At 46.0% G+C, this 11954-nt stretch overlaps 1 pseudogene; it reads right to left on the reverse strand.

The window, feature by feature from the left end:
• Positions 1-6856: 6856 nt before the first annotated feature.
• LOC134481286 (translation machinery-associated protein 7-like) lies at positions 6857-7049 on the reverse strand (annotated as a pseudogene).
• Positions 7050-11954: the final 4905 nt, after the last annotated feature.

Consider the following 11954-nt stretch of genomic DNA (forward strand, 5'->3'; position numbering starts at 1 on the left):
GTAGCAATGGAGGGAAAAGTCCCCAAAGTACCAGGTCTCAGGTCACGTGATGCTTTATAAGACATTTTCATAGTGCTGGAGCCCTCAAGTTCCTGTATCAAGGTTTTGTTTTGTTTCTGCTTAGATTAAGCTGAGGTAGGAAGGGTTTCCACTGTTTCTCTGCTGACTGGTTCATTCGTTAATCTTTAAAAAAATTATTTTAAAATTTATTTATGTATTTAAGTTTTTTGAGATAGGACTTCTCGGGGCTGGGGATTTAGCTCAGTGGTAGAGCGCTTGCCTAGGAAGCGCAAAGCCCTGGGTTCGGTCCCCAGCTCCGAAAAAAAGAACCAAAAAAAAAGGAGATAGGACTTCTCTGTGTAGCCCTGGCTGTCCTGGAACTTGCTCTGTAGACCAGGCTAGCCTTGAACTCAGAGATCTTCCTGCCTCTACCTCCCAGATGCTGGGATTAGAAGCAAGTGCCACCACCATCTGCTAGATTGATTTATTTTCTTTCCTGTATATGAGTGTTTTACCTACACATATGGTCTTTACCACGTGCATGCCTTGTGCTCAAGGAGATTAGAAGAAGATATCAGATCCGTTGGAACTGGAGTTACAGATAGTTGTGAGCCCTCATGTAGATGCTGGGCATTGAACTGAGTCTTCTGCAAGAGCAACAAGTATTCCTAACTGCCAAGCCTTTTCTCCAGTACCTTTGTTAACCTTTAATCTTTATTAATTTTATTTTATATGTATGTATGTATGTATGTATGTATGTATGTATGTATCCAAGAGTGTGTGTGTGTGTGTGTGTGTGTGTGTACACGCTGATCCCAAACACTAAGGGAAACTTATTAGGCTAGTTCCCAATACCAGCCACCTCTTTCTCCTGCAAGCAGGACACCGGTTACCCCAGGGTAGGGACACACTCAGGTTATGGTGGGAGTCGAATGATGCTGTCAGTCAATGAACAGGGAAAGTGGAAGCTAGATTTTGCTTTCCCTTGTGAGGAGGAGCAGGTGAGGTGAACCCAATCCTTCATTTTCCCACCCTAAATACAGATGTGAAAGCCATCCCTCTGGCAGTCACATTGCAACCATGACTAAGGCTAAAAAAGTTGTGGGTGTGGCTGACCCCAGGGTACTCAAGCAGCTAACCCGTAGGTAGTAAGCACGTACATTCATGCCTCCTTTCACGGGAGAAAACTAAAACTCTATTGGGTAGCTGCTGGCTGTATATCCTCCTGCTTCTGGGAGGTATGTTTTAAACACAGCAGTTTTTTGTTCTTTGTTTTTTGGGTTTTGGTTTGGTTTGGTTTGGCTTGGTTTTACCCTTTTGTATCTTAGGTTATATCCATAACACATATGGGCTGAGGGCTTCTTCCCATCATTCTCCTGGCTCTAATGAAGATACAGACACACTATGCCCGTCCCTTTGACCCCCAAGGAATTGGACCTTCTCCAGACATCTCCCGGTGGAGCCCTCGTGGTGGCAGGAGAGCATGGAGCTCAGATGGCAGCACTGACATAGGTCAGGGCCTGGAAAGATGGTTCAGTGTAAAGAGCACTGACTGTTCTGGAGGAGGACCAGGTTTGGTCCCTAGCACCCACATGTAGTTCACAACAATCTGTAACACCAGTTCCAGGAGATCTGGTGCCCTCTTCTGGCCTCCTCAGGTACTGCATGCACAGAGCATGCGTGCCCCAGCGGGGGGTGTGTGGGGGGCGGGCATCTCCTCCTCCTCGTGCCCCCGCCCCCCCCCCCGCGCCCCCCTGTCAGTCTCCTCCTCCTCGGAGAAGAGGAAGATACTCTCCATGGGAGTGGAGGAAAGGCCACAGATGCTTTGCCCAACCCCTCAATCCCCCAGCAGGTACCCTGGATTCCAGGCTGTTTGAAAGTGGGAATATTGGGATGAGAGGGACCTGATGTCCAGCCTAGGGGTTTGGGATAAGCTCCCTGAGACAGAAGAGTGTGTTCTTTCAGTGATGACAGACAGAAGCACCCCATCTTTAGGGTGGCTTGTGGATTTTGCACAGTGTTGGAAAAGTCTGTTTTGATATAATTCAACATTTACAGACAAGAAGGGAATCAATAGATACCTCCTTAAGTTCTATACCAGATATACTACTCACATCTCACCCCAAATTTATTCATTTATTTAATGTATATGAGTACACTGAGGCTGTCTTCAGACACCAGAAGAGGGCATCAGATCCCATTCCAGACGGTTGTGAGCCACCATGTTGCTGGGAATTGAACTCAGGACCTCTGGAAGAGCAGTCAGTGCTCTTAACTGCTGAGCCATCTCTCCAACCCCTCGTCCCAAATTCTTTATACTTTCTTTGTTTTATATACAAATGTCTACTACCTATAGCCTGGTGGTGGTGGCATACACCTTTAATTCTACTACTAGGGAGGCAGAGGTGGGAGGATCTGGGGGTGGGGAGCTAGCCCTGGCCTGGATCCTCTCTGAGGCTAAACAGTAGGGTCGTGGGGTTGGGGATTTAGCTCAGTGGTAGGGCGCTTGCCTAGCAAGTACAAGGCTCTGGGTTCAGTCCTCAGGTCAAAAAAAAAAAAAAAAGTAGGGTTGCTTTTTATAATAACATACCCTATCTTGACTTTAAGATACTCTGAGGCCAGAGGCTGCAGGCCTCTGGCTTTCCTGACACTTGCTGCTAACAGCTGGGTGATTGGGTGCAGGGTTGATTGCTATAGCTATAGTTCACTTCTTTGACCGGGCAGCCAGAAGCCCTTCACTGTCTGGCTGGTTAACCCTTTGCGAACCAGAGAGGAAGAAAAGGAAAAGAATTAAGATGCTTTATCCAGGCAAGTATGCACAGACACATATACATTCATACATACATTTATATTTTCATTCGTGTTCTCATTTACACAGTAACACATTCACAGTTTTGTTGCTGCCTGTCTCATATACTCCACAAGTATTCATGCATGTTTATATACATACACATATACCTACACACATGCTTGCATATATACACATATTATACCTACACACGTACATACAGACAAACAGACATATACATTTGGACGGATGGATGGATGGATAGGTCGGTGGGTGGATGGATGGATGGATGGGACAGAGCTGCCCATGCCAAACCATCCAGCTAACAACTTTATTTCTTTTCTCTGGGTTTTTTATACCTCATTAGACAAAAAGTTCTTTAGAAAATTACCCCAGAGATAAAATGTTACATAAAATGGGACTTACAGAAGGATGTTAGTTGATAGTTTGTTAGTTCAAAGCAGTGTTTCATGCTACATGCTCATTATAAGTTTAGAACAACAGTTTTTACATGGCCTTGTCTTATTATAGTGCACACCTGTGTCTTTATTCTTGGACCTAAATGTTTTTCCTTGGACACAAATGTGTCCTAAGTCTATTCCTCTTTTAGTGAGATTATGAAAGCTCATTGAATTTCTTTTTTTTTGAAGCCCCCCCCCCTTTTTTTTAAGATTGAATTTCTTATTATGCAGCCTTGACTTACTATATGAGGAGTGGCCACATTCCATTCTTGATTCCAACCTTATTTCATCCTTCTAGCAAAGTTACTAAGACCATCTCTAAAAATTTTCCTATAATTATTTGAATCAAATCAGGAATCCCATAGAATCATTAATTCATCTGAACAGCATTAATTCACGAAAGCTCATCTTTATGTTGATCTGCAGGAAATCTGATCAATAGGGTGAACCAATGCCCAGGGGTCATTATATTAATTTAATAATGGCAGGAAAGGTGTATCAGCTGCAAGAGGTGATCCTGAAGTGAGGTCTCTTTGGAATCTTGCCGTTGTACTCACCCATCATAGACCATGCAAAATCGGTGGGCCACCTCCCCGAAGGCCACCTGCTAGCCTTAACCTATCCTACATGGCTCCTGACAAGGATCTCTGAGATTTAGGCAAACCTGGTCTACAGAGCAAGGTCCAGAACAGCCAGGGCCTCACAGAGAAGCCTTGTCTTGAAAAACAAAAATAAAACAAAAAGTCCACCTCCTTTCTATTTATAAATACATCTATCATCTACTTATTGATCATCTTTCCATCTCTATCTATCTATCCATCCATCTATCTATCTACATCTATCTACCTATCTATTCATCATTTATCTGTCATCTATCTTCTATCTACCAATCATTTATCATCTACCATCCATCATCTATTGTTTATTTTATTTTTTAAATATTTATTTATTATATATGAGTACACTGTAGCTGTCTTCAGACACACCAGAAGAGGGCATCAGATCCCATTACAGATGGTTGTGAGCCACCATGTGGTTGCTGGGAATTGAACTCAGGACCTCTGGAAGAGCAGTCAGTGCTCTTAACCACTGAGCCATCTCACCAGCCCATCATCTACTGTTTATATATCTTTGATCCATCATCTTCACCCACCAGTCATCCACCAACCGCATATTATCTATCTAATTGTCTACCTGTCATTTATCATCTGTTCCTGTCAATCATCCGTCTCTGTGCGTGAGTGTATCATCTGTCTACCTATCAGTCATCTGTCATCTTGCCCTCTGTGTCTCTGTCTCTATGACTTTATTACCTGTCCAGTCGTCTCTTACCCGTCCCATTTGGATCTGTCTATCCACAGAGAGAAAGGGAGGTGGCAGAGCTGTGGAAGGAGGAAGATCCGGGACTTCACACTCGGTGCTTAGATTAGCCTACTCCCCAAACAGCCCTCTGCGGCTGCAGGACCACAGCGTGTGGAGGGTGTGGCTACAACTCAGCTCCCAAGGTCTGAGGATCTGCAGAGCAGGCATTAGGACCTTGGGTCTCAGGGCAAACCTAGAGCAGACACAGCATCTGGAGCCACCCGTGGGTAGCACAGGGTCCCAGGTGCCCAGTCCCACGCTTCTGAGGCTAAGTCCCTAACAGCCGCCAGAGCAGGGGAGTGCGTGCCGATTCCATCTGGAAGGGTAGGCACAGCGTTGGCTGGGACAATCTGCTGTTTTATTTGCTAAAAGACACAGTTGTAGAAGACTCTGTTGCAGGGCTTCATGGAGACAACTCTCACCCATGGGGACAGCATCAGGTGGCCTTGGTCAAGAGTGGCCTTGAGTCCCACATGTGGTGGTTGAATGCTTCTCTTGGAAGATGGTAGGGAACCTGGGAATGGGAGAGACAGAGATGGGTGGACAGAGATGGCCTCCCGATGACACCCCGTGTGTGACCTGGCTTCCTTTCCAAGCAACGTTGAAACTTACACCCGTGTAGGCAAACACTGTACACATAAAATAATAAATTAGAAAGAGTTGAAGCAGATATTTCTCTCCTTTCTCTGTTTTGTTTCCCTTTGGTTTTGTTTGTTTGTTTGCTTTTGTTTTGTTTTGTTTTTTAAGCTGGCTCTTAGTCTGTAGACCAGGCTGGACTTGAACAACGGCAATCCTGCCTTAGCCTCCCAAGTACTGGGATTGCGGCCATGAGCTCCCATGCCCAGCTTTTTAATTACTTTGTAAACACCATGAAAAGAGCCCTTGAACAAGCCAGGTGAGGGCTGTATTGCTCAGACACACTCACAGCTTCATCGGGTTCCTGTCCTCACACATGACATTTAGTTGGCTCCCGGTGAAGAGCCCATCCAGTCCCCCCTCACCTCATAGGAAGGGTGCATGGGGAGTCCATGGCAAGAAGGGCCATCTCCAAGTGGAGGTTCTTAACATTGCTCCCCTCAAGAGACTGGCCTTTGGGACTTTGGGACTCCTGGATGGACACCAGCCTTCGCCTTAGTCCAGACTGTCACCTAATGTCACTCACATCCTGCTGTCACCTGCCACCTGCCACCTGCCACACTGTGATGTCCATTCTGGGGTCCAGAGGTGGCTGTGTGAGGCAGAAGTCTTACTACCTTCTTCTTCTTCTTCTTCTTCTTCTTCTTCTTCTTCTTCTTCTTCTTCTTCTTCTTCTTCTTCTTCTTCTTCTTCTCCTTCTCCTTCTCCTTCTCCTTCTTCTTCTTCTTTTCTTTTTCTTCCTCTTCCTCTTCCTCTTCCTCTTCCTCCTCCTCTTCCTCCTCCTCTTCCTCCTCTTCCTCCTCTTCCTCCTCTTCCTCCTCTTCCTCCTCTTCCTCCTCTTCCTCCTCTTCCTCCTCTTCCTCCTCTTCCTCCTCTTCCTTTTTTCTTCCTCCTCCTCTTCTTTTTCTTACTCTTCCTCCTCCTCCTCTTCCTCCTCCTCTTCCTCCTCCTTCTCTTCTTCTTCCTCTTCTTCTTCATTGTTGTCTTCTTCGTCTTCATCTTCTTTGTCTTCTTCTTCCTCCTCTTCTTCCTCTTCCTTCCCCTCCCCCTCCCTCTTCTTGGCTTTTTTTTTTTTTTAAAGATTTATTTTATTTATTATATAAGTACACTGTAGCTGTCTTCAGATACACCAGAAGAGGGCATCAGATCTCTTTACAGATGGTTGTGAGCCACCATGTGGTTGCTGGGAATTGAACTCATGACCTCTGGAAGAGCAGTCGGGTGCTCTTAACTGCTGAGCCATCTCTCCAGCCCTCTTCTTGGCTTTTAAATGAGTTGGTTTAATTCAAAGTGGTACAGAATTCAGAGTACAATGACGATGGAACAGTAGGCTCTGGCGGGACCCCAGACTGGGTTCACTTTAAATTCGCAGCTGAGGTAGGAATTGCTGAACACTAGAGACAGCGAGCCACCGCACTGTTCACTTTATTCATTGTTTCTGGGGGGTTGTTTTTTCTTTTTTTTAACAAAAGTTTATTGTAAGATACAGCAACAGGTTACAGGGTAACACTTCATTCGAGCTGTGGTTACAAAGATGTTACGGCAGGGAATCCGGATGTCTAAATAGGAGTGGGAGAAGGTCACCATCACCTCAGGTGTGAGGAACAGCTTACTTTTTGCCAGATTTCTGAATTCCACCTGTGGCCAGGTGCCCTTTCCTGCGACCTTAGCTTTAACTCCTCGAGTTTCTTCTCTTCCTCCTTTCATTTCTGCTTGAAAGTCTTATCGTCCTCATTTATCTCCTTGGCCTGCTTCTTGGGATGTTTCAGGGGCTTCCTTTTGCCCCCTTCATGGCCTAACATGGCCCCTCCAGCCCCTTATCTTACCACCTGCTACAGGTCCAGCCTGAAGCAGTCAGAATCCACATGGGTCACAGCCTCTGTGGGGTACAGTTCAGACACCCGCTTTCTCCAGTGATGCCTCCTGTTTCTGCTATACCTGACGTCCACAGGGTTCCTGCCAGCGGTTCTCAACCTTGTTAAAGCTGTGACCTTTGGTGACCCCCAATCACAACATTATTCTCATCGCTACTTCATAACTGTAACTTTTCTACTGTTATGAATTGTAGTATAAATATTTTTGGAGATAGAGGTTTGCCAGTGGGGTTGGGACCCACTGGATGGTTTATGTAGATAGGGCTCTATGTACTCAGCCTGGGTAACCCTCTGTTGGCCACCTTTATCTCCTTAATCCATAGAGGTGCACTGGGATACACCTATGGGATAGCTGGAGAGACTCCATCACCCATGGGCAGTTCCTAGCTCACCCTCTGGTCTGCCTTCCTACCCAGTTGCACCTGCCCTCCTCCAGACCTCACATGTAATTGTGGCTTCCTAATATGGCCAGTTGTGGGGTTGCCCCATCATATGGGCTGAGGTGTGTCCTTCAAACCTGCAAATGGAAGCTCCTGCCAGTAACGCCTGAGAATGCCGAGGGCATGTGGCTGCTGGATCTTCAAAGAAACGGCTATGTTGAAACCAAGTCCCACAGCGTAGCTACATTTTTCTTGCCAGCAATGACTGGGACACAGATAGGTAGGTAAGGACACCCAGTATCTTAGTTAGGGTTTTACATACAAACCATCACACCTGGGGCACTGTCAACTGGGTAACATCAATCAGGGTCATTCATGGCAGCCCTGGAACCCACATTTTCATGCTTTAAACCACATGTGCTGTGACTCTTTTTCTCCCGGGGTTGACTTGACACACAGAGCACGTTCCGCGGGCATCCAGATCCCTGGGGCTGTAGATTGTTTAGTTTCGGTTTTGTTTCAGTATAATTAGGTGGAAAGGGGACGTGTGTGTGTGTGTGTGTGTGTGTGTGTGTGTGTGTGTGTGTGTGTGTAGGTTAAGAGAGGGGGTTGGATATCTTAGAGCTGGAATTACAGGCAGTTGTGAGCCATCAGACATAAGTGCCTGGGAGCTGACCCTGGAACCTTTGGAAGAGCAGTAAGGTGCTCTTAGCTGCTGAGACATCTCTCTAGCCCTCAACTGTTTTGTGTGTATGGGGGCTGGGGTCAGGGGTACATGTGAGCGCAGTACATCAAGATGCCAGAAGAGGGCGTCGTTTGGATCCTCTAGAATTGGGTTAGAGGTAGTGGTGAGCCATCCAGTGTGGATGCTGGGAACTAAACTCAGGTCTTCTGCAAGGACACCACACACTGTTAACCTCTGAGTCACTGCTTGACTCCCTCACTTCGGATGGCTTTGTAAAGAGTCAAGAATTGATAACAGCCGTTCAACAAACTCCAGCATATGTTGACTTTACCCTAATGCACCGGATTCTGCCATCTATTCTCGCCACCGAGTTCTTGATGTTGTCATAGTAACAGAAAGCTCAGCGGCATGAATTTCTTCAAAATGAGTACTTATAAATTTTTTTCTTTTCTTTTTTTCGGAGCTGGGGACCGAACCCAGGGCCTTGCGCTTACTAGGCAAGCGCTCTACCACTGAGCTAAATCCCCAACCCCATAAATTTTTTAAAAAGATTTATTTTAATTTTTTTTTTGTATATGAGTGTCTTGTCTGCATGTATACCTGTCCTCCACACGCATGCCTTGTGCTCCTAGAGGACAGACAAGGGCATCAGATCCCCTAGAGATGGAGTTACAGATGGCTATGAGCTGCTGTTTAGGGGCTGGGAATCAAACCCAGGTCCTCTGCAAGGGCAGCAAGTGCTCTTAAACACCCCCGAGCCATCTCTCCAGCCCCAGGGCTCATGACTTTTGTGATTTTTCTCCATTTCCAGCATCTAAATCGAGATGCCTATGGGTTCTCTAGCCAGGATTAATTTTGAGCAGTTTCTGAAATTGATCTGAGAAAAACATAACCATTGAACACCCCCCGCCCCAAACCCAGGGATAGATTTTTGTAGACACAAACAAGCTAAAAATGAACTCAATCGAATAATTGTAGTTCAGTAAATATCCAGTTGGGTCGTTATTTCACCTTGTATGTAAGCCCTATGTTTACCCAGACCAGATTTTATATGTAAGATTTTCGTATCTGTCCCATTTTTTTTTTTTGAGACAAAGTCTCCCTATGCATTCCTGGAACTTGCTTTAGTCTCACCAAGATCCACACACCCCCTACCTCCCGGATGCTAAGATTAAACTACATACCACCATGCACTGCAAGGTTTTGTTTCTCAATTATCCAGTTTCCTGGCATTCATTGAGTATCCTGTCTTTGTTTTGCAGTTCTGAGGATGGAGCCCAGGATCTCACACATGCTAGGCAAACGCTACCCACGAACTCCACCCAGCCCACCTCTCCTGCTAGAAGGGTCGGTCCATTTGTCTTCACTGATCTTTAATTAATTTGATCAGTCTGCTGTTTTATCAGCCTCTCTGTCCATGCACGGGGACCAAACTGCTTATCTCTTGGGTGTTGAGGGTGGTGGTGGTGGTGGTGGTATATGTGTGTGAAGATGTATGCAGCTGTGCACACATGTGGAGAACAGAGGAGACCGTCGCATATAGTGTAGCTCTGTCATTTTCTATGTTATTCTCTTGAGGCAGGGTCTTTCAGTGAACCCGGAGCACAGCTGGTGGCCAGAGAGCATCAGTAAGATCTTACGCAGAGTGTTAGGTTGAGGAGTTTACACATAATGTGAAATAATGACCCAACTGGCTATTTTTTGAACTTGTCTCCAGTGCTCTCCCCTGCTCTGGGGTCACAGGAAACTATGCCTGGATCTTTATATGAATTCCTGGGATCTGAACTCAGGTTCGTACATACTTTTTACCTCGTAAGCCATTTCCCCAGACTCCTTATCTCTTCATGCTGCAATCCAGTGTCTGCTCAAGCTACTACCTTCTCCTGGCTGTTGTTGTACTAGAGAAGACATCTCAGACTAAACTTTGAGGCCCGGTTTTCGTACAAAGTTCAAGTCCAGCATTCAAAGATCTAAAACCTCCCGACTTTGCATTATTGTACCCATATCATGGTAGTTTGAACGAGAATGTCCCCCACCGGCTAGGGTAGTGTAACACTTGTTCTCCAGAAGGTGGCGCTTTTGGGGAGGTGAACCTTTGTGAGTTGGAGGAAGTATGTCACTTGGGGGAGGGCTTTGAGGGTTTATAGCTCCACCCTACATCCTGTTCTCTCTTCCTCTCTGCTTTATGTTTGCGTTTGAAGATGTGAACTGTGTCCCCTGTCTATTGCTTGCTGGCATGGTTTCCTCTGAGATGGACCCTTGTCCCTTTGCAACCCTAACCCCCCCCCCGAAAAAAAACCCCCTCTTTCTTCTATAAGTTGCCTTTGTCATGGTGTCTTATCACGGCAAGAGAAAAAGTAACTAAGACACAACAAAAGATACAGTTGGCTTAGGGAGAATTTTATAAAAAGCTAAGTATCTTCCATGTTTCACCCCACTTCTCTGTTGCTGTGATAAAAACACTGACCAAGGGCTAGAGAGATCGTTCAGTGGTTAGAGCACTGTTCGCTCCTCTAGAGGATCCAGATTCAATTCCCAGCACCCATATGGCAGCTCACAGCTGTCTGTAACTCTGGCTGCAGGGGACCCATGGCTCCAGGCACATATGTAGTACAAGTTATATCCATGCAGGCGAAATAGTCATACACATAAAATAAAATAAATAGATCTTAAAAAAAAAAACCACTGAGCAAAAACAACTTGGGGTGGGGAGGAAGGGTTTATTTGGCTTACAAGTTATAGTCCACCATAGAGGGAAGCCAGGGTGGGAACTCATGCAGAAACCCAGAGGCAGGAACTGAAGCAGAGGGCAGGGAGAAATTCTGCTTACTGGCTGGCTTGTACTGATTTTCTTAGCCTGTCTTTTTATACAGCTCAGGATGACCTCCTCAGGGGTGGTACCACCTACAGTGGGCAGACCGTCCTACATCAATCATTAATCAAGAAAATGCCTTTTCAGACTTTCCCACGGGTTGGTCTAATGGAGGTAGTTCCTTAGCTGAGGTTTCTTCTTCCAGGGTGCGAGATCAACCATAAAGCTCCAACTCTGTCACCTTGTTTCTATTCATCATTTCTCTATTCATTCCTCAGTCTTTCTGTTGTTAGTCATGCACATAGGAGAGTGGCTGAGCTTTGCATATTTCTTTTCCTTGCATTAATGCACAGATATTCTATGCATTAATTACTGCTACTGAAAATAATTATTGTATTTTTACCCTAAGATACGTGTAGGATTTTTCTGTTCATTCTTCATTCTTCCCCAAACCCCTCCCTGCCCCAACTCTCACCCCATCCTCCACCCCATATCTCATTCCATCCTCTATCCCATCCCCCACCCCATCCCCCACCCCATCCCCCACCCCATCCCCCACCCCATCTCGCCTCATCCATCTACACCGTCCATCCAATTTCATACTATCTGTCTTAGATAGGGTTTCCTTGCTGTAGGAAGACACCATGACCAAGGCAACGCTTACGAAGAACAACATTGGATTGGGGCTGGCTGGCTTACAGTTTCGGAGGTTCAGTCCATTATCATCATGGCAGGAGGAGCCACGGCAGGGAGACATGGTGTTGATAAGGAGCTGAGACTTCTACATTCTTGGTCCAAAGGCACCCAGAAGGAGACAAACTGTCTTTCCTGCGCTGCCAGGAGGGGGCTTTCTTCTGCACTGAGTGAAGCTTGAGCACAAGACCCGCTTACACAGTGACACACTTTCTTCAACAATGGGTCAAGCACTTTCAAACCACAACAGCACCCAATCCCTG

This window comes from Rattus norvegicus, chromosome 12 (assembly GCF_021556685.1).
Source record: "Rattus norvegicus strain SHRSP/BbbUtx chromosome 12, alternate assembly SHRSP_T2T, whole genome shotgun sequence".
NCBI lineage: Eukaryota > Metazoa > Chordata > Mammalia > Rodentia > Muridae > Rattus > Rattus norvegicus.